We start from the raw sequence: 23,818 nt of genomic DNA, 5'->3' as shown, positions 1-23,818 counted from the left end.
TTGAGCAACAGAATCCAAAGCACATTGGTTTCCATGACAAAATATGTTGAGAAGTCCCATGATCTACTGTCACAAGTTGGGGACCCAGGAAAACCAATGGTGTAATTCTCACCTGATTATGAAATAGTCTAGTCTCAGAACCTGCAGAGCTGATGATGTAGCTCTCAGAACAAGGGCAAGAGGAGACCAATGTCCAGTTCAAACAAGCACATGGGAAGTAAAAATGAGGGAATTCTTCCTCCCTCTGCATCAGGTTCTACTCAGAACTATAATGGAATGGGTGATGCCTAGGTAGAAAGAAAACATGGATGGAAATGCCAATCTCTTCTGGAAACACATATCAGACATACTCAGAAGGAGTGGTTAATCTGGGCACCCATGACACAGTCAAGCTTACAAATAAGGTAATCATGAAGTCAACTTCCTGTAAGTGTGGAGTTCAAAACTAAAGATTTAGAAGTCCATGCTGTCACGGGGGTGGAGCTTGGTGGGCATGGCAGTGCTCCTGTGAAGAAGAAGAGCAGAGACCAATGGGGGGGCACTGCAATTTGAGGGTCCCCTGGCTGGCATAGGGAGAGACAGTCCCTTCTTGGAGTGCATTTGGGAGAGGGGGCATTGCCTCTCATGGGACACAAGAGCTGACAGGCACCATTGCATTGCCCTGGTCATTAGCATTGGAGCCTCTGCTAAGAGCACCTAACTGGACGCTGCCTTCTTGATGTTCTTCACCATGAACTCCAAGCCCCTAGTGTTCATGCAACTGCCCTTCTGAGATAACCAGCTCCAGCCACAGCACAGCAAAACCCTCTCCCAGAGGATCAGTGGGGTCCCTATAATATTGAGTTCATACAGTTTGGACTTTTGAAACCCAGCTAGAGCTCCTGATATAAAACATAAGAGCTCTGTGCCACCAGGTGGGACAATGGCTTGGACAAGGACAGGGTGAAGGCAGGGTTCTGACTGGGACCAACGAGTACAGATTTTTTTCTCTGTGTGAGGGCTTCCTGAACAGGGGCGGCTGGTAACTCCAACTGCAGGGACTAGAGGGGGAGCTGATGCCAATATTTCCTCCTGCCAATCAGCATGGACAGAGTTAAGTGAGCAGCACAGCACCCCCCAGTAGCTTAGCCACTGACACCAAGATCCACCCCCCTTGTCTTACTCAGATGCTTCCTTACTAGGAAAAGACTGCCTGGAACCCAGACCAGCACCACGCCCCTCCCTCCAAAGACCGCCATATATCCCCACAGGCACCAAGTCTACTGACCATATAATGAGGCAAAGCTTCACTTCTAGGAGAGATAGGAATTAGCCTCTTTTAACAGTCAGAACAAACTCACTTAGTTAAAAAACAACACTGGACAAAGTTGAAAAACTCCCCACTGGAGGCAAGGAGAAACCTGCAGAGGACTGACTTGAGGGACACAGCAGCCAATACATGACAGCACAGTGCACACATCACATGCAAGAAATTCTTCCAGAATATCAGGTCCTCAACACTATGTAAACACTTCTCATTAAGACACTACTCTAGAAGCAGAAAACATAACCGGATTTTCCGAAAAACTTAAGAAAGCAGAGACAGACATACAGACTGATGGAGGAATGCATTCCAAAAGAATAAACGATAAAAGGTCATTGTAAGGGATATAATGAAAACACATATAACAAATATGCCTCAAACAGAATTTTTAAAAACTGTCATAAGTAAACAGAATTTTTAAAAACTATCATAAGGATACTAGCTGTGCTTGAGGAAAGCAAACAAGACAGGAGGATACCCTGTCTGCATATAGAAAAGACCTAAAAAGTTGTCAGTCTGAAACGTTACAAATGCTATAAACGAGATGTGAAACTGATTGTATATAATGACCTCAGGTGGAAAGAAGCAGATGAGTGAGTAAGTGACATAGAAGATAAAATTATGGGGAAAATGAAGCAGGAAAGAAGAGGAAAACTAAATATTCCATCTCAAACGTATACTTCGGGAACTCAGCAACTCCATAAAGTGAAATAAAATTCTTTTCAAAGGAGTCCCTGAGAAATTGTCGTTTATATACACAAAGGAATACTACGTGGCAATGAGAAAGAATGAAATATGGCCCTTTGTAGCAACATGGATGGAACTGGAGAGTGTTATGCTAAGTGAAATAAGCCATACAGAAAAAGACATATATTTCACTCTTATGTGGATCCTGAAAAACTTAACAGAAACCCATGGGGGAGGGGAAAGAAAAAAAAGGAGGTTAGAGTGGGAGAGAGCCAAAGTGTAAGAGACTCTTAAAAACAGAACACACTGAGGGTTGATGGGGGGTGGGAGGGAGGGGAGGGTGGGTGATGGGTATTGAGGAGGGCACCTTTTGGGATGAGCACTGGGTGTTGTATGGAAACCAATTTGACAATAAACTTCATATATTGAAAAAAAAAAAGGAGTCCCTGAGCAAAACGAGAGGGAGAAAAAAAGGGAAAAGTTTTATCTGAGTGCATTATAGTGGAAAATGTCGACAAACTGGGGAAAGAAACAGCCGTCCACATCTATGAGTCACAGAGAACTCCCATTAAAATAAAATTTAAAAAAGCAGGCAACACAGAGACATATAACAGTAAAATTAGAAAATACACATATAAAGAAAAACACTAAAAACAGCAAGTCAAAAGAAGTCGCTAACTAAAAAGGGAAGACATAAAAGATTATGGCAGATGTCTCCACAGAAACCTTCAGGCAAGCAAGGAGTGGCATGATATCCTCACATGCCCAATTCAAAAATATGCAGCCAAGAATCGTTACCCATCAAGGCTGTCATTCAGATACAAGGAGAGAGAGAATTTCCCAAACAAAAACCAAAGGAGTTCGTGGCATCTAAACCAACCCTTTGAGAAATATTAAATGTGACTCTTTGAGTGGGCAAGGAAGACTAAAAGAAACAAAGACTAGAAATAAGCAGAGAAAATCTCCATAGTGACTTGAGAGGTAACACAATGGCACTAAGTTTATATCGATCAATAATCACTGTGAATGTAAAAGGGCAACATGCTCCAATCAAAAGGAATAGGAAAACAGAATGGATAAAAAAATACAAGACCTTCTATACACTGCATACAATAGACTCATCTTCAACCCAAACACCTGTAGATTGAAAGTGAGGGGAGGGATAGCAATTTATCATGCTAACGGACGTCGAAAGCAAGTTGTAGTACCATACACGTATGACACTAACTAGATTTTAACCAAAATCTGTTACAAGAGATGAGCAAGGCAGTATATCATCATAAACTGGTCTATCCAATGAGAAGATACAAAGCTTTAAATCTTCATATGCTAAAATTGTAACCACTGATATATATAAATCAGTTAATAAGAAACATAAAGAAGCTAATTGATAATAATACAATAATAATAATAGAAAACTTTAACGCTCCACTTACAACAATGGACACATCATCTAAGCTGAAAATCAATAAGGAAACATTGGCTAAGGAAGACACACTGGACCAAATGGACTGAACAGATATATTCAGAACATTCCATTCTAAACAGCAGAATACACATTCCTTTTGAGTGCACATAGAACATTCCCCAGAACAGATCACATACTATGTCACAAATCAGCCCTCTACAAGTTCAAAAAGATTGACATAATACCAAGCATATTTTCATACCAGGACACCATGAAACTTGAAGTCAACCACAAGAAACCTTTGGCAACACCACTAATACATGAAGTTAAAGACACTGTAGTAAAGATTGTATGAGATTTTCAGGAAATTAAGGAAACAGTAAAAAATGCATGGAAGCAAATGAAAACGGAAACATGCCAGTGCCAAACCATCTGGATGCAGCAAAAGTGGTTGGAAGAGGGAAATATATAGCAATACAGGCCAAACTCAAGAAAGAAGAAAAATCTCAAACACACAACCATGTTACACCTAAGCAAGCTAGGAAATGAAAAGAAAATGAACGCTGAAACCAGCAGGAGAAGGTAAATAAAGACCACTAGATCAGAAATAAATGATAAAGAAATAAACAAAAACAGAACAGATCAATGAAACTATAAACTGGTTTTTGAAAGCATAACTAAAAATGATAAACCGAGGCCATACTTAGCAAAAACAAAAGAGAAAGGACTAAGTAAATATTTTTTAATATGAAATTTATTTTCAAATTTGTTTCCATACAACACCCAGTGCTCATCCCAACAGGTGCCCTCCTCAGTGGCCATCACCCACCCTCCCCTCGTCCCACCCCCCATATACCCTCAGTTTGTTCTCAGTTTTTAGGAGTCTCTTCTGTTTTGGCTCCCTCCCCCTCCAATCATTATTTGCCTTCCCCACCCCCATGGTCATCTGTTAAGTTTCTCAGGATCCACATAGGAGTGAAAACATATGGAATCTGTCCTTATCTGTATGACTTATTTCACTTAGCATAACACTCTCCAGTTCCATCCATGTTGCTACAAAAGGCCATATTTCATTCGCCACGTAGTATTCCATTGTGTATATAAACCACAATTTCTTGATCAATTTGTCAGTTGATGGACATTTAGGCTCTTTCCATAATTTAGCTATTGTTGAGAGTGCTGCTATAAACATTGGGGTACAAATGCCCCTATGCATCAGCACTCCTGTACCCCTTGGGTAAATTCCTAGCAGTGCTACTGCTGGGTCATAGGGTAGGTCTATTTTTAATTTTTTTGAGGAACCTCCACACTGTTTTCCAGAGAGGCTCCACCAGTTTGCATTCCCACCAACAGTGCAAGAGGGTTCCCGTTTCTCCACATCCTCTCCAGCATCTATAGTCTCCTGTTTTGTTCATTTTAACCACTTTGGCGTGAGGTGATATCTGAGTGTGGTTTTGATTTGTATTTCCCTGATGAGGAGCGACTTTGAGCATCTTTTCATGGCCTGATGCCCATCTGGATGTCTTCTTTAGATAAGTGTCTATTCATATTTTCTGCCCATTTCTTCACTGGATTATTTGTTTTTCAGGTGGGGAGTTTGGTGAGCTCTTTATACATTTTGGATACTAGCCCTTTGTCCAATATGTCTCTTGCAAATATCTTTTCCCATTCCATTGGTTTCCTTTTAGTTTTGTTGATTGTTTCCTTTGTGGTGCAGAAGCTTTTTATCTTCATGAGATCCCAATAGTTCATTTTTGCTTTTAATTCCCTTGCCTGTGGGGTTGAGTCAAGTAAGAAATTGCTGCGGCTGAGGTCAGAGTTTTTCCATGCTTTCTCCTCTAGGATTTTGATGGTTTCCTGTCTCAGACTCAGGTTCTTTATCCATTTTGAGTTTGTTTTTGTGAATGGTGTAAGAAAGTGGTCTAGTTTCATCCTTATGCATGTTGCTGCTCAGTTCTCCCAGCATCATTTGTTAAAGAGACTCTCTTTTATTTTTCCATTGAAATATTGTATCCTGCTTTGTCAAAGATTAGTTCGCAGGTCTAGATTAGTTTTGTGGGTCTAGCTTTGGGGTTTCTATTATATTTCATTGGTCTATGTGTCTCTTTTTGTGCCAATACCATGCCGTCTTGATGATTACAGCTTTGTGATAGAGGGTAAAGTCTGGGATTGTGATGCCTCCCGCTTTGGTATTCTTCCTCAAAATTACTTTGGCTATTCGGGGCCTTTCGTGGTTCCATACAAATTTTAGGATTGCTGGTTCTAGCTTCGAGAAGAATGCTGGTGCAATTTTGATTGGGATTGCATTGAATGTGTAGATAGCTTTGGGTAGTATTGACATTTTGGCAATATTTATTCTTCCAATCCATGAGCACGGAATGTTTTTCCATTTCTTTATATCTTCTTCAATTTCCTTCATAAACTTTCTACAGTTTTCAGCATACAGATCTTTTACATCTTTGGTTAGGTTTATTCCAAGGTATTTTATGATTCTTGATGCAATTGTGAATAGGGTCAGTTTATTTATTTGTCTTTCTGTTGCTTCATTATTAGTGTATAAGAATGCAACTAATTTCTGTACACTGATTTTGTATCCTGCGACTTTGCTGAACTCATGTATCAGTTCTAGCAGACTTTTGGTGGAGTCATCAGGTTTTCCATATATAATATCATGTCATCTGCAAAATGTGATACCTTAACTCCATCTTTGCCAATTTTGATGCCTTGATTTTCTTTTCTTGTCTGGTTGCTGATGCTAGAACTTCCAACACTATGTTAAACAACAGCGGTGAGAGTGGACATCCCTGTCGTGTTGCTGATCTCAGGGAGAAAGCTCTCAGTTTTTCCCCATTGAGGATGACATCAGCTGTGGGAATGGCTTTTATGATGCTTAAGTATGTTCCTTCTATCCCGAGTGTCTTGAGGGTTTTTATTAAGAAACGATGCTGAATTTTGTCAAATGCTCTTTCTACTTCGATTGACAGGATCATATGGTTCTTATCTTCTCTTTTATTAATGTGATGTATCACATTGATTGATTTGCGAATGTTGAACCAGCACTGCAGCCCAGTGATGAATCCCACTTGATCATGGTAAATAACTATTTTTATATGCTGTTGAATTCGATTTGCTAGTATCTTATTGAGAACTTTTGCATCCATATTCATCAGGGATATTGGCCTGTACTCTTTTTTTCCTGGTTCTCTGTCTGGTTTAGGAATCAAGTAATGCTGATTTCATAGAATGAGTCTGGAAGTTTTCCTTCCCTTTCTATTTTTTGGAATAGATTGAGAAGGATAGGTATTATCTCTGCTTTAATGTCTGGTAGAATTCCCCTGGGAAGCCATCTGGTCCTGGACTCTTATTGTTGGGAGATTTTTGATAACTGATTCAATTTCTTCGCTGGTTTTGGGTCTGTTCAAGCTTTCTATTTCTTCCTGTTTGAGTTTTGGAAGTGTGTGGGTGCTTAGGAATTTGTCCATTTCTTCCAGGTTGTCCAGTTTGTTGGCATATAATTTTTCATAGTATTCCCTGATAATTGCTTGTGTTTCTGAGGGATTGGTTGTAATAATTCCATTTTCATTCATGATTTTATCTATTTGGGTCATCCCCCTTTCTTTTAGAGAAGACTGGCTCGAGGTTTATCAATTTTGTTTATTTTTTTCAAAAAAAACCCCAACTCTTTGTTTCATTGATTAGCTCTACAGTTTTTTTTAGATTCTGTATTGTTTATTTCTGCTCTGATCTTTATTATTTCTCTCCTTCTGCTTGGTTTGGGGTGTCTTTGCTGTTCTGCTTCTTTTCCTTTAAATGTGCTGTTAGATTTTGTATTTGGGATTTTTCTTGTTTCTTGAGATAGGCCTGGATTGCAATGTATTTTCCTCTCAGGACTGCCCTTGCTGCATCCCAAAGCATTTGGTTTGTTGAATTTTCATTTTCGTTTGTTTCCATATATTTTTTTAAATTTCTTCTCTAATTGCCTGGCTGATCCATTCATTCTTTATTAGGGTGTTCTTTAACCTCCATGCTTTTGGAGGCTTTCCAGACTTTTCTTGCGGTTGATTTCAACTTTCATCACATTGTGGTCTGAAAGTATGCATGGTATGATCTCAATTCTTGTATACTTATGAAGGGCTCTTTTATGACCCAGTATATGATCTATCTTGGAGAAGGTTCCATGTGCACTCAAGAAGAAGGTATATTCCGTTGCTTTGGGGTGCAGAGTTCTACATATATCTGTCAAGTCCATCTGATCCAGTGTATAGTTCAGGGCCCTTGTTTCTTTATTGATCCTGTGTCTAGATGATCTATGCTCTGTTGTAAGTGGAGTATTAAAGCCCCCTGCAATTACCACATTCTTATCAATAAAGTTGCTTATGTTTGCTATTGTTTTATATGTTTGGGGGCTCCCATATTTGGTTCATAGACATTTATAATTGTTAGCTCTTCCTGATGGATAGACCCTGTAATTATTATATAATGCCCTTCTTCATCTCTTGTTACAGCCTTTAAAGTCTAGTTTGTCTAAGTATGGCTACTCCAGTTTTCTTTTGACTTCCAATAGCATGATAGTTGGTTCTCCATCCCCTAACTTTCAATCTGAAGGTATCCTCAGGTATAAAATGAGTCTACTGTAGACAGCAAATAGAGATGTCTTTTTTTTTTATCCATTCTGATACCCTATGTCTTTTGGTTGGAGCATTTAGTCCATTTACATTCAGTGTTATTATAGAAAGATATGGGCTTAGAGTCATTGTGATATCTGTAGGTTTCATACTTGTAGTGATGTCTCTGGTACTTTGTCTCACATGATCCCCCCTAGGATCTCTTTAGAGCTGGTTTAGTGGTGATGAATTCCTTCAGTTTTTGTTTGTTTGGGAAGACCTCTTTCTCTTCTTCTATTCTACATGACAGACTTGCTGGATAAAGGATTCTCAGATGCATTATTTTTCTGTTCATCATACTGAAGATTTCTTGCCATTCCTTTCTGGCCTGCCAAGTTTCAGTAGAGAGATCCGTCACTAGTCTTTTTGGTCTCCCTTTATATGTTAGAGCATGTTTATCTCTAGCTGCTTTCAGAATTCTCTCTTTATCCTTGTATTTTGCCAGTTTCACTATGATATGTCATGAAGAAGATCGATTCAAGTTACATCTGAAGGGAGTTCTCTGTGCCTCTTGGATTTCAATGCCTTTTTCCTTCCCCAGTTCAGGGAAGTTCTCAGCTATAATTCCTTCAAGTACACCTTCAGCACCTTTGCCTCTCTCTTCCTCTCTAGAATCCCAATTATGCATATATTATTTCATTTAATTATGTCACATAGTTCTCTAAGTCTCCCCTCATACTCCTGGATTTTTTTTTATCTCTCTTTCTCAGCTTCTTCTTTGTCTATAATTTTATCTTCTAATTCACCTATTCTCTCCTCTGCCTCTTCAATCTGAGCTGTGGTCGCCTCCATTTTGTTTTGCGGCTCATTTATAGCATTTTTAGCTCCTCCTGACTGTTTCTTAGTCCCTTGATCTCTGTATTAGTAGATTCTCTGCTGTCCTCTATACTTTTTTCAAGCCCAACTATTAATTTTATGACTATTATTTTAAATTCATTTTCTGCTATACTGCTTAAATTGTTTTTGATCAGTTCACTAGTTGTCGCTATTTCCTGTAGTTTCTTATGAGTAGAATTCTTCCGTTTCATCATTTTGGAGAGTCCCTGGAGTGGCGTGGAACTGCAGGGTTCTTCCCCTGTGCTGTCTGGAGTAACTTCCATTGGTGGTTGGGACTGTAGTCAGACCTGATGTCTGCCCCCAGCCCACCGCTGGGGCCACAGTCAGACTACTGTGTACCTTATCTTCCCCTTTCCCAGGGGCAGGACTCACTGTGGAGTGGTGTGGCCTCTGTCTGGGCTACTTGCACACTTACAGGCTTGGGTGCTGCTTTGATGGGATCTGACATATTAGCCTGGATGGATCCACAAGATGCACAGGGGTTGGAGGGCAAGCTCAGCTCGCTTTTCCTTTGGTGGCCCACTTCAGGAGGAGCCCTGTGGCACTGGGAGGGAGGCAGACCCATTGGAGTGATGATCCACAGAAGCACAGCGTTGGGTATTTGTGCAGTGCAAGGAACTTTGTGCCAGGAACTGGTTCCCTTTGGGATTTTGGCTGGGGAATGGGCAAGGGAAATGGCTCTTCCCTGTGCCTTTGTTCCCCGCCAAGCTGAGCTCTATCCTGTGGGGCTCAACAACTCTCTCTCCCATTGTCCTTTAGCCCTCCCACTCTCTGAGCAGCACAGTTGAATTATAACATTCCAGATGTTAATTCCCACTGGCTGTCAGAACACACTCCATCCAGCCCCTCTGCTTTGCAAGCCAGAATCGGGGGCTGTGCCTTGCTGGATGGGCTGGCTGGGCCTCCACTGCCCTTTTCCCTCCACCCAGTCCATGTAGCATCTCCAACCTTCCTATCCACTTCTGTGGGCCTCTCGTCTATGCTTGGCTCCAGAGAGTCCATTCTACTAGTCTTCTGGTGGTTTCCTGGGTAAATTAGGCATTTGTGAGTGGAATCTAAGTGATCAGCCGGACCCAGTGAGCCCAACGTCCTCCTATGCTGCCATCTTCCTCCAGGACTAAGTAAATATAATCACAAATTTGAGAGGAGAGATCACAACTAACACCAGAGAAATACAATTATAAAAAATATTTTGGAATTTATATGCCAAAAAATTGGTCAATCTGAAAGACATGGATAAATTACCAGAATGATATAAACTAACTAAACTTAAATGTGAACAGACTGAAAGGAGCAAATAAATTGAATCAGTAATCAAAAACCTACTGACACACAAAGTCGAGGGCTTCATGGCTTCACAGGTGAATTCTACCAGATAATTAGAGTGTAAATATTCTACTTAAGTAGAATAGAATATTCTAGTCTTCTCAAACTATTCCAAATAATAGAAATGGAAAGAAAACTTCCAAACTCATTCTATAAGGTCAGTATAACCATGGTTCCAAACCAGATTAAACCCCACTAAAAATGAGACTTACAGGCCATTAGCCCTAATGAGCATGGATGCAACGATTCCCAGAAAATACTTTCCAATCGAATCCAACAATGCATTAAAATATCACTTACCATGATAGGGTGGGATTTACTCCTTGGCTGTAAGGGTGGTTCAATATTCACAAATAAATCACTGTAATACATCACAGTAATAAGAGAAAGGATAACAACTATATGACCCTCTCAATCCAGGCAAAAAATAATAATAACTTTTGACAAAGTAAAACATCCTTTCTTGATAAAAACCCTCAACAAGGGATAGAGGAAACATACCTCGACACCATAAAGTCCATATATGAAAACCCCACAGCTAATATCCTCACTGGGAAAACAAATTTCCTCTAATGTCACGAACACAAGAAGAATGCTCACTCTCATAATTCTACCTAACATATTCCTGGAAGCTTTATCCACACAAACAGACAACAAAAGGAAAAAAGGACATTCAAATTGGAAAGGAAGAAGTCAAACTTCCACTCTTCACAGATGACATGACACTCTACATAGAAAACCCAAGACTCCACCAAAACATTGCAAGAACTGATACACCAATTCAGCAAAGTCGCAAGATAAAAAATCAACATACAGAATTCTATTGCATTTCTATACAGCAATCACGAAGAAACAGAAAGACAAATCAAAAAAAAAAAAAGGAAGAAAGAAATCCATCCCGTTTAATATTGTACAATAAATAATAGGATACCTAAAGAGTTAAAAGATCTATACTCTGAAAACTATATAACATGATGAAAGAAACTGAGGATGACAGAAAGAAATGGAAACACAGTCAATGTTAAGGATTGAAGGAGCAAGTATTGTTGACATATCTATGCTACACAAAGAAACAGGAGACTTCGTGATTAAAGACTCCATGCTATATTACAAAGCTGTAGTCATCAAGACAGTATGCTACAAGCACAAAAGAGACACACAGGTCAACAGAACAGAAAGGTTAACCCAGATATGGACTCACAAATGTATGGTCACCTCATCTTGGCTGAAACAGGAAAGAGTATGTAACGGAAAAAAAGACAGTTTTGTCAACAAATGGTGTTCGGCACTGGACCAGAGGATGCAGAAGAATGGAACCGAGTCACTTTCTTACCCCATACACAAAAATAAATTCAAAATGGGTGAAAGACCTAAATGTGAGACAAGAGACCATCAAAATCCTAGAGGAGAACTCAGGCAGCAAATTCTTTGACACTGGACATCGCCACTTCTTACTAGACGCATCTCAGAAGGCAAAGGAAACAGTAGCAAACATTACCAACTGGGGCCTCATCAAAATAAAAGGCTTCTGCGCTAAAGAAACAATCAACTATACTAAAAGGCAACCTACAGAATTGAAAAAGGTATTTGCAAATGACAAATCTCATAAAGGCTTACTATCCAAAATCTATAAAAACGTATCAAACTCAACACGCAAAATACAACCAATCCAGTGAAGAAACGGGCAGAAGACATGAGGAGACACTTTTCCAAACAAAGCATCCAGATGGCTAACCGACACACAAAAAGAGGCTCAACATCACTCATTATCAGGGAAATACAAATCAAAACTATGATGAGAAACAACCTCAAACTGTCAGAAAGTCTAAAACTAACAACTAGGAAACAAGACATATTGATGAGGCTGAGGAGAAAAGAAAACACTTTTATACTCTTGGTGAAAATGCATAGTGTGGCAATTCCAGAAAACAGTTCAAAATCTTAAAAATGGAACGACCTTACACTCTAGCAATTGATCTATGAGGTATTCACCCAAAGAATACAAAAATTCTGATTTGAGGAGGTACATGCGCCCCAATGTTTACAGCAGCATTACGAATGAGAGCCAAAGTGAGGAAAGAGACCAAAAGTCCACCGAGTGATGAATGTGCTATATGTATAGACTAGAATATTACTCAGTCAGAAATAAGAATGAAATCTTGCCATTTGCAAAGATGTTGATGTAGCTAGAGGGTATCATGCTAAGTGAAGTAAGTCAGTCAAAGAAAGACAAATATCATATGATTTCCTCATATGGGGATATTAAGAAACACAACAGAGGAGCATAGGCGAAGGGGAAAAAGAGCAAGAAAAACATAAAAGACTCTAATGTTAGAGAACAAACTAAGGGTCGCTAAAGGCCAGGTGTGTGGGGGATGGGATAATGGGTGACGGGGTTTAAGTAGGCCATGCGTTGCGATGGGTACTGGGTGTTAATGTAAGTGATGAATCAGTAAATTCTGCTAATGAAATTAATATCACCCAATATGTTAACTAACCAAAATTTAAACACAAATTTAATAAAGTATTAAAAAAAAAAAAGGAAGGGAGAAATGTTGTCACAAATTTTCATGAACATGGAATCTAAGGTAGTGAGTCTAACTTCCTGAATTTATCCCATTTTATCCCTAACTGGTCGTGGACATTAATTAACATATGCATGAGTTTTCACAGCAGTGCCAGGCGGGCTGGAACTCAAACTACAGCAACCCTTTCCAAATCCTATGTGCCCATATCTCATGGGCCGCTTGTCCAGACACCTGCACAAGAACCCAAGTTGGGCCTCAGTAGGGACCCACATCTGCAGAACTGGAAAGTCTGGAGAGATGACCCTTCCTGCCAGCCTGTAGGTTTCTTTCCCCAATCTTGTGTCTCAGCTTCCTTGTCTTCCTTTGTCTTCTCTTTTAAAAAGGACCATGTCCCCTGTTAGTGGTGTATGAAAGTGAGGGGCTATCTTTTCTATAAACATTCAATATGACAGATCACTTACATGGGAACTGAACAACAACAACAACAACAACAACAAACACCAATATGGTTCAGCCTGTCTTACACTCCTATCACCGAATGTGGCAGAGTACAAATAAACCTAAATATGCACTTAGTGAAACACTGTACAGCATATTGGAAAAGCATTAGGGGATGAGAAGGCTGGAAGAATTCCACAAATGCAGATATGAACTCCCCTTTGATGGAGAAAGAAAAATCATACCCCCAAACATGCAAGAGTAAAATAATTTTAGGAAATAGTTTCAGGAAATGATATAACAGTTGCAGTGTGTTCTATTCATGAAGTGTCTGACAGTGACAATGCACAATATGAATTCTCAGGGTTTTACATAGAATTGTGAAGGGAAAATCCTGTGTCAAGAACTAGGTTGTGTGCACAGAACTCAATGGCTCCTGAGACATAGAGAAAGCCCAACACCTGGAAAGGTAAATGCGTTTTTTGACCCCAGGAGCACATCTATCATATGTGATGAGCAATCTGTCCAAAGAGACACACACACAGAATCTCTTATGAAATTTGAAGTTCAATTACAGCATGACAACAGAATTGTCCATATATTTATCAAAAAACCATGCCATGAAAATGAGTTACTGGAGTCCATAAACTTAACAACAAACAACAAAACACTAAGTCACCAGAGACCAATTAGGGAACAAGTCAACATTGAGAGAAACCAGAAAAAAAAAAAACAAGACTTTTATTTACATTGTAAATCAAGAAATAAGTCGGGTGCCTGGGTGATTCAGTCGCTGTAAGTATCTACTCAGCTCAAGTCGTGATGTCACGGTTCATGAGTTTGAGCATCCTGTCAAGCTCTCTGCTGACAGCTCAGAGCCTGGAGCCTGCTTCAGATTCTGTGTCTCTCCTCTCTCAGCCTCTCCACCACTCACCTTCTGTCTCTCTCTCAAGTATAAACATTACAAAATAGATATTAGTCACAATTAATCATCATGAAAACCAAAATTAAAGCTCAGAACACAAGACCCATAAGAAGAAATGGTATAATTACATTTTGTGAAAATCAGATGTTTTTTTTCTGCCAATGAGGAAATAGCAGTAAGACAAGTTACATAGGAAGACACAATATTCTCAAATTGCATAACCACCAAGGACCTGCATCCGGAATATGCTAAGAACCCTCAACAGTCAATAGGAAGAAAGGAAACAACACTCCATAAAACAAGCACAGCCTTGCGTAGTAAACATCCCATCCTAGAGGTTGTAGACACAGTAAGGACAGGAAAAGACTCTTCACACCATCTATTGGCAAGGAAATTCAAATCAAGAATGCAATAGATGCCTTATGCACACATCCTGAGGACTCAGGTATGACGGGAACACTGACAACACCATCCAGGTGAGCATCCAGCACACTGGGGGCCTCAAAAACTGCAGGTAGGAATTAAAAATGAACACCAGATCTGGAAAATCATTGGCTGTTACTCATGAAATTATACATGGATGACTTAACGTGTAACCTGGGAATACCACTCCCGAGAATTTTCTCCAGAATGAAATCCCATGCTCTGAAAATAAATGGTGTGTAAATATGTATAGCATCTTTCTTAGTGTTAGAAGCTACGAATAAGTCAAAAGTCTTTCTAAATATAAAAGAATAAACCAAGTATAAAACATCCATCAATGGGATGCTTTTCCACAGAAATGTGACACTATTGATGCAGATCTGAAACTAGGATAACCTCAAACACATGACGTGAGGGAATGAAAGTAGTCTCAAAGATACAGAGGTGGTGTGGCCTGAGACATTCACACAGCCAGCCTAGATGTGACAGCCTAGGTGACAGTGTTTGGTTAGACTTTATCACTTTCTGACCCACCCCCACATGATAAATTCCTCTGCTGCATGTTGAATATTGTCCTATGTTCAACAATTCTCTGATGTATGGAGTCTCCACAGACTGAACCTCACCACCTCAGACTCCTCTGAATGGATAGTTGCTGAGAACAGAATCTCAAATTTGTTCTGACAGCAGCTGTTCCCTCCACTGTCCCTGGCTCTTGCTCTCTCCTGCTGGTGAGGAGGAGTAGTTTAGGAATCCTCCACTGAAGCCATTTGTCTCCTGCACCTGCCTCTCCCACAACATGAGGCCCAGACCTTCCACACACTCAGCTGGAAATGAACTTGGTTGTACCAGAACAGATTTTCACCTTGGTTTAGTGGATTGCTCCAGGTCCCCCCTGCCCTGAGCAAAACTCTGAATCTGCAGGTGGGGACAAAATGAGGGATCAGTTTAGGGATGGGTGGCACCTTCATTTCCTTGTGGCTTGCTTGTCCTGGTGGCATGAGACTCCTGCCATATAAGTCAGGTCTGGGGCGACCAGGCTCCCAGCATCCCTAGTGGACTATGCCCAGGGCAAAGCCTCCATCCTGGAAGTGGGGCTGCATACAATGAGTCCCACATCTCGCTGGCACGTGCAGGGGCTTGGCGTCAACAGCAAACAACTTGGGGTCACTGACATTCTGTCCCTCTGGGAAAGAGTCCTCTTAACAGGAGCTGGGCACCAGGAACCCTGTGTATTGGCTACAACAATCTGGTGTGGAGGTTGCAGCCAGACTCAGTGGCACATGCCTATAGTTCCAGGTACTTGCACTGGATTCTCCATTTGCTGAGGTGGGGTGGGGAAGGAAAGGGACATACCTTAGCTCAAAATTCTAGCTGTTCCTTTTGTCAGTATATTTTTTGGAATAAATGATTCCTAGTGGGCTGTATGCCAACAAGGCCATTTGTAGACACTTAAAAAACATTGATTTTTTATTCAAATTCAAGTTAGTTAACATGCAATGCAATATTAGATTTATGTGTAACATATGGTGATTCAAAATTCCCATACAACACCCAGTGCTCATTATGAGTGCACCCCTTCATCCCCATCACCTACTTCCCCAAACCCTCTATTCACCTTCCCTCTGGTAACCATCAGTTTGTTCTCTATACTTAAGAGTATAATTGGTGTGCTTACATGCTCCATGGGTTAAAGCCATGACTCTTGATTTGGGCTCATGTCTTGAACTCATGGTTCCTGAGATCGAGCCACACATTGGTTCCTGTACTGACACCACAGAAAATGCTTGGGATTCTCCTTCCCTCTTCCTCTGCCCCTCCTCCCATTTTCTCTCAGAAAAAAAACATTGTTAAAATGTTTATACTACCCAAAGCAATCTAGACATTCAATGCAAGTAATTCAAAGCAAATATCCCTCTCAAATAATCTCAGAATTTTTCACCGAGCTAGAACCAATAATTCTAAAATTATAATGGTTGAGGCTCCTGAGTGGCTCAGTTGGTTAAGCGTCTGACTTCGGCTCAGGTCATGATCTCACAGTCCGTGAGTTCGAGCTCCACATTGGGCTCTGTGCTGACAGCTCAGAGCCTGGAGTCTGCTTCAGATTCTGTGTCTCCCTCTCTCTCTGCCCCTCCCATGTTCATGCTCTCTCTCTCTCTCAAAAATAAATAAAAACATTTCAAAAATAAAATTATCATGGAACTACAAAAGACCCTGAATCCACAAAGCAATCATGAAAAAGAAAAAAACTGGAGGCATCACAATTCTGGATTTCAAGCTATATTACAATGCTATAGTCAGAAAGACAGTATAGTACCTGCATAAAAATACACACATAGATTAATGTAACAGATTGTAAAACCCAGAAACCGACCCATAACTATATGGTCAACTAATCTTCGACAAAGCAGGAAACAGTATCAAATGGAAAAATGAGAGTCCCTTCAACAAATGGTGTTGAGAAAACTGGACAGCAAGATGGAACTGTAATGAAACTGGACGACTTTGTACAATATACACAAAAATAAATAAATTCAAAATGGATGAAAGACCTAAATGTGGGACAGGAAACCATAAAAATCCTAGAGTAGGACACAGGCACCAACGTCTTTGACCTTGGCCAGAGCAGCTTCTCACTAAACATTGTCCCCAGAGGCACGGGAAACAATAGCAAAAATGAACTACTGGGATCTCATCAAGATAAACAGGTTCTACACAGCAAGGAAATAATCAACAAAACTAAAGGCAACTGACAAATGGGGGAAGATATTTGAAAATGACATATCAGATAAAAGTTAGTATTCAAAATATATAAAGAACTAATAAAACTTAACACTCAAAAAAAACAAAAACAAAAAATCCATCATGGATAAAGAAGATGTGGTATATAAATACAATGGAGTATGACTCGGCAATCAAAATGAATGAAATCTTGCCATTTGCAACCATGTGGATGGAACAGGAGGGTATCATGCTAAGTGAAATGAGTCAGTCAGAGAAAGACAAAATCATATGACTTTACTCATACAAGGTCTTTAAGAGACAAAACAGATGAACATAAGGGAAGGAAAACAAAAATAATATAAAAACAGGGAGGGGAACAAAACAGAAGAGACTCATAAATATGGAGAACAAATTGAGGGTTGATGGACAGGTTGTGGGAGGAGGAATGGGCTAAATGGGTAAGGGGCACTAAGGAATCAACTCCTGAAATCATTGTTGCACTATTTGCTAACTAATTTGGATATAAATTTTAAAAAATAAAAAAAAAACATGTTAATGAAAAAAAAAGGAGGAGAAAATTACCTCCAGATGATCATGTCCACTATGAAAGCCGACATCTGACAGCATATTGAACAGAAAAATCCGAAAATCATTCCTTCTACATCAAGATCAATGATGATCACCCCCAACATAAGTATTCAACATGATAACGTGAAGAATAAACATGCTGCCTCAAACCATATCAACGCGTCACATTGCTGATTTGGATGAAAGTCACGTGAGAAACAGCCAGTCCAAGGACACTCAGACCATCCTTTTTCCCTTGACAGCACGAAATAAATCTCCCTTGGGAAAACTCCCTTACCTGTTCCAGGAGGGAAGAACTATCCTTAGCACCAGAATAAGGAACACAGGGACAAGAAGGCTGTGAAAACAAACCTAGTTACTTGTTGACTAATTAAATACCCCCAAACCCACACCTTTGCCTTAACTCTTGCCAAATCCAATGTTTTGTTGTCTGAAAGTCACAAGTGCCACCTGCTTTGTACATTCTCTGGGTGTCATATCATTAGGAAGGCCATGCACTTGCAAAATGAAATTTATCCTCCCCTTTAGATCAGTCTCATGTCAATTGAATCCTTACACCAGGTGAAACCCCAGAAGAAGAGAAAAGCATTCTTCTCCTACAACTGGAAGAAGTACTCACAAACTTTGGCAATAAAAAGAAATAAAAGACATTTAAAACAGTGAAAAGGAAGAAAAATTACCTGTTTGCAGATTACATGATCTTAAACATAACAAAAGCCTAGAGATACCACAAAAAATATTAGAACCAGTTTTTAAAAATGAGGAAAAGTGCAGGATACATAATGAACAAAAATAAATAAAAAATAAACCACCCGTGATTCTACACACCAGCGTGGAAATATATGCAAAACAAATAACAAAATTATAGAAGTGAAAATTTCACAGAAAAAAGTATTTGGGATTAATATCAAAAAGGATGTAAAATAATTGTAGAGCGAAAATGACCAATGTTGATGAAGGACATGTAAAAGTGCACAGGTGCCTGCAAATATATCTGTGCTCACCAATTAAAATTATTCATATTTTCACAGCACCATCCACACAAACTAATGTAGAAATGCGTCCCCAACCCTGTCGTTCACTTTTAAAGAATCAAATCTAAGTCTGAATCTTGATTTATATGTCACAGGACATGCAAATAGTGCCCTCTCTGTAGCCCTCTGTAGTGCCCTCTGCAGCCTGAAGCTGGGAGAGGAGCCCCAGACCCAGGAGTCCCAGGTGTTCCCATTCTGTGATCAGCACAGAACACAGACACCACACCATGGAGTTTGTGCTTGGCTGGATTTTACTTGTTGCTCTTTTGAAAGGTAATTAATGGTGAATTAGAGACACTGAGTATGTGAGTGGATATGGGTGAGAACCAGTGGATGTGTGACAGTTTCCTGACCAAGATGTCTTGTGTCTGCAGGTGTCCCGTGTGACATGCAGCTGACAGAGTCTGGGAGAGACCTGGTGAAGCCTGGGGGGTCCCCGATACTCACCTGTGTAGCCTCTGGATTCACCTTCAGTACCAACAGCAAGGACTGAGTCTGCCAGGCTCCAGGGAAGGGGCTGCAGTGGGTCGCATATATTAGATATGACGGAAGTAGCACAAGCTATGCAGACTCCATGAAGGACCGATTCACCATCTCCAGAGACAACGCCAAGAACACCCTCTATCTGCAGATGAACAACCTGAGGGTCGAGGACATGGCCACATATTACTGTGCAAGAGACACAGAGAGGGGACCCCAATGGGAGCCCAGACACAAACCTCCCTGCAGGAGGGGATCAGCACCACCAGGGGGGCACACACTATGCACAATTCTGGTTTGTGTTTCCAGAGGCAGGTGCAGATGGAGGTTACAGGCAGGTTTCCTGTCAGGGTCAGGGCCTTCCTCTCCATAAAGCAGTTTCCCCAGGGAGGCTCTCTGGACACAGGATTCTGTGCTTACCAATTAACTGTCTAAATTAGATACTTGTTGTCATAGGAAAACTACACTAACGTGCACAAAAGACACAGTTCTTTGCATTGCTTACTCCTGTCCCTCAATATGAGTGAATTACAGATATCCTGAGGCACAACAGCTGAACATTTACAGGATTCCCAGATGCACTTCCAGTGCAGCCAGGACCCCAGGATCCCACAGCTCCTCCTTATCCAAACCCAGCCATTGTCCCAATAAAACAACATGACACTTCCCTCCAGGCTGTTGCTACTCAGGACTTTAAATGAGCTACAGCTTTATTCAATTCCTCTAAAGAAGAGATAATTCATCTCCATTTACTAGGATTCTCCCGAGGCACAGGGCCTAAAGCACATTGGTTTACATGATTGAACATTGATAAGCCCCACCTTCCACTCTCACATGCTGGAGACCCAGGAAAACCAGAGGTGTAATTCTCATCTAATTCTGAACTACTCTCTAGTCTCACAACGTGGAAAGCTGATGATGTAACTCTCAGAACAAGGGCCAGACGATACCACTGTTACAGTTCAAACAAGCACATGGGAAGTAAAAATGAGGGAATTCTTCCTCCCTCTGCATCAGATTTTCTTCAGAACCTTAATAGAGTGGGTGATGCCGAAGCAGACAGAAACCATGGATAGAAATGCCAGTGTCTTGTGGAATAATTAACAGACATCCACAGAAACAGTGGGGAAACTGGGCACCCATGACACAGTCAAGATGACACATAAAGGTAATCATGAGAAGTCAACCTTCTGTAAACGTGGAGCTGAAAGACTGAAGGTTTAGAAGTCCATGCAATCACTGGGGTGGAGCCTGGTGGGCATAGCAGTGCTCCTGGGGAGAAGCAGCCCCATGGCCCATAGGGAGTGCTACAGTTTGAGGATCCCTGAGTCACATCGGGTGAGACAGTTACCTTCTTGGAGTGCATTTTCATGGGGCAGGAGACCTGACAGGCACCATTGCACTGCCCTCGTCATTAGCGTAGGAGCCTCTGCTGAGAGCAGCTAAATGGACGCTGCTTCTTGTTGTTCTTCACCATGAACTCCAAGCCCTAGTGTTCATGCAACTGCCCTTCTGGGATAACCAGCTCCAACCACAGCATAGCAAGATGCTCTCCCAGAGGATCAGTGAGATCACTGTCATACTGAATTCATACAATTTGGTGTATTCAAACCCAGCTAGAGCTCTTGAGGTAAAACATAAGAGCCCTGAGATGCCAGGTGGGCCAATGGTTTTGACACAGACAGGATGAAGGCAGGGTTGTGAAGGAAGCCTGGGACCCACAAGCACAGATTGTTCTCTCTGTGTGAGGGCTTCCTGCACAGGGTAGGCTGGGAACTACAGCTCCAGGGACTAGAGAGGGAGCTGATGCCAATATTTCCTCCCATCAATCAGCATGGACAGAATTCAGTGAACAGCACAGCACCTCCTAGTAGAATCTGAGCCACTGACACCAAGCTATACCCCCCTTGCCTTCCTTAGGTGCTTCCTTACTAGGGAAAGAGTGCCTGGAACCCAGACCAGCATTGCGCCCCTCCTTCCAAACACCACCATATACCAGCACAGGCACCAAGCCTACTGACCATATAGTGAGGTATAGCTTCACCTATAGGGGAGATAGAATTAGCCTCTTTTAATAAGCAGACCAAACTCACCTAGATAAAACTCATAACACTATGGACAAAGTTGAAAACCTCCCCACTGGAGGCAAGGAGAAACTCTGCAGATGACTGACCTGAGGGACAGAGCAGACAATACACGACAGCACAGTGCACATGGCACATGTAAGAAATGCTTCCAGAAATATCAAGTTCTCAACAGTATGTAACACTTCTCAATAAAGACACTACTCTAGAAACAGAAAACATAACAGGATTTTCCTACAAACTTAAGAAAGCAGAGACATAGACATGCACATAGATGGAGGAATTCATTCTAAAAGAGAAAACGATAAAAGGACATTGCCAGGGATAATATTAAAACACATATAAATAATATGCTTCAAACAGAATTTAAAACCTATCATAAGGAAACATAACTTTTAAAAACTATCATAAGGATACTAGCTGTACTTGAGGAAAGCCTAGAAGACATGAGGATACCCTGACTGCAGATAGAAAAGACCTAAAACACAGTCAGGCTGAAATTCTTTTAATGCTGTAACTGAGCTGTGAAAATGATTGGATATAATGAACTGAAGTCAGAAAGAATCAAATGATTAAGTGACTAGAAAATTATGTGAGTAATGAAGCAGGAAACAAGAGGAAAATTAACATATTGCATCACAAACGTATACTGAGGGAACGCAGCAACTCCATAAAGTGTAATAAAATTGTTTTCAATGGAGTCCCAGAAGAAAAGAGGAAGAAAAAAAGGCAGAAGTTTTATCTGAGTGCATTAAATGGAAAATTTCTACTAAATGGTGAAGGAATCAGGCATCCACATCTATGAGTCACAGAGAACTCCCATTAAAATAAAAAAAAAAATCAGGCCAACTCTGAGACATAAGATAGTAAAGTTCACAAAATACACAAATAAAAAAAATCCTGTAAGCATGAAGACAGAAGAGTTCGCTAAAGAATATGGGAAGATAAAAAAAGATTATGGCAGAACTGTCCACAGAAAACTGCAGGCAAGAAGGGAGTGGCATGATATCCTCAAATGCTCAAATGAAAATTAGGCAGTCACTGGGGGACGAGACAAGATGGCGGAACAGCATGGAGGATTTTATGTGTCTCGCATCCATGAAATACAGCCAGACCAACACTAAACCATCCTACACACCTAGAAAATTGATTGAGGATTAATACAACAATCTGCACAACCTCAACCACAGAATTCAGCAAATACGTGGCATGAAGAGGTGGCCCTGGGGAGCGGGAAGCCACAGCAAGGGAGGTGCTTTTGCGGGCAGAGAGAGGACGGAGACTGGGGAGTGGGGGAGAATACGGGAAAAGCACCCCTCCCCAAAAGCAGCTGGAGAGAAAGTGGAAAATTGGAAATAGCCACAGGGACTAAACTAAAAAGGGAGAAAGGAGAAAGGAGAGGATTTAAATTCCATTAAGACTGTAAACAAGGGGAGCGCAAAGGCTGCAACTCCGCAGCTCGATACCTGGCGGTGCTCTGCTGGGAAAGGTGAATCCCCAGGAACAGAGTGGGTTCTGGGAGGTTCTTGATCCACATGGGGAAAAGTGGTTCCACTGCTGATAGGACATTCTGTAGAGATTGTTGAAGCCACCTGATCCCAGAAGACCCAAGAAAATGGCCACATTTGCTGGTGCTGGAACAAGGTCGTTTAGGGTGAAGCCTGCTGCCAGATGTGTATTGTGATTTTCCATAATCCTGAAACGCTGCTGCTACACTGTCTCATGAACTTTTTCTTGGGCAGGCTGGCACCTGCCCACAGTCTTGGGGCACCGGCAGCAGCAGGGTCCAGCAAGTGTTCCTGGGTGCAGCCGATATTCGGCCATTGCTCATTCAGCCATTGCTTGGTGAGACCCTCCCACAGAGGGGCAGAAGGAGTCAAAGCCACAGTCCTTTGTATATAAAGGGCTGGGGAAAACAGTCGCATCTGAGACAAAACTTGGGAGAGAGGTGCGGCCTGGGGCCTGGACATGGAGAGTGAAGGAGCGGGGAGTGGACAAGAGTTGAAGACAGAGGACGGATGCATGATTGCTGATCTGGGAGAGCAGACTGGGTAGCTGGGTGGCGCCATTTTCACCTCTCCTGCGCATGTGCATTAGCACCTACAAGCACGCAAAAATCCAACCCAGGAGGCTAGCAGCACCATCTACTGGATAGCAGAGCCATTACACTGAGCCCTGACCAACTGGGCCAACTTGGTTCTTCAGGAATGCAAGTCTCACTGTGGGCTTAGTTCATGGATTCTGAAGAGCTACATAGACTGACATCTAGGGGATAACGAACTAATTTCAGTCTACTTTAATCTGTTAGCAGGTTCATCTAGTCAAGTTTCTTTCTTTTTTTTTCTTTTTCTCTTTTACACTTCTTTTTT

The 23,818-nt window shown here is 41.1% G+C and overlaps 1 pseudogene; it reads left to right on the top strand.

Annotated features, from left to right (window-relative positions):
- Positions 1-19,112: 19,112 nt before the first annotated feature.
- LOC128313741 (immunoglobulin heavy variable 3-74-like) lies at positions 19,113-19,738 on the top strand (annotated as a pseudogene).
- Positions 19,739-23,818: the final 4,080 nt, after the last annotated feature.

This window comes from Acinonyx jubatus, unplaced genomic scaffold (assembly GCF_027475565.1).
Source record: "Acinonyx jubatus isolate Ajub_Pintada_27869175 unplaced genomic scaffold, VMU_Ajub_asm_v1.0 scaffold_21, whole genome shotgun sequence".
NCBI lineage: Eukaryota > Metazoa > Chordata > Mammalia > Carnivora > Felidae > Acinonyx > Acinonyx jubatus.
The sequence above is the reverse complement of the archived record's forward strand: the minus strand, read 5'-3'. Positions and strand labels throughout refer to the sequence as shown.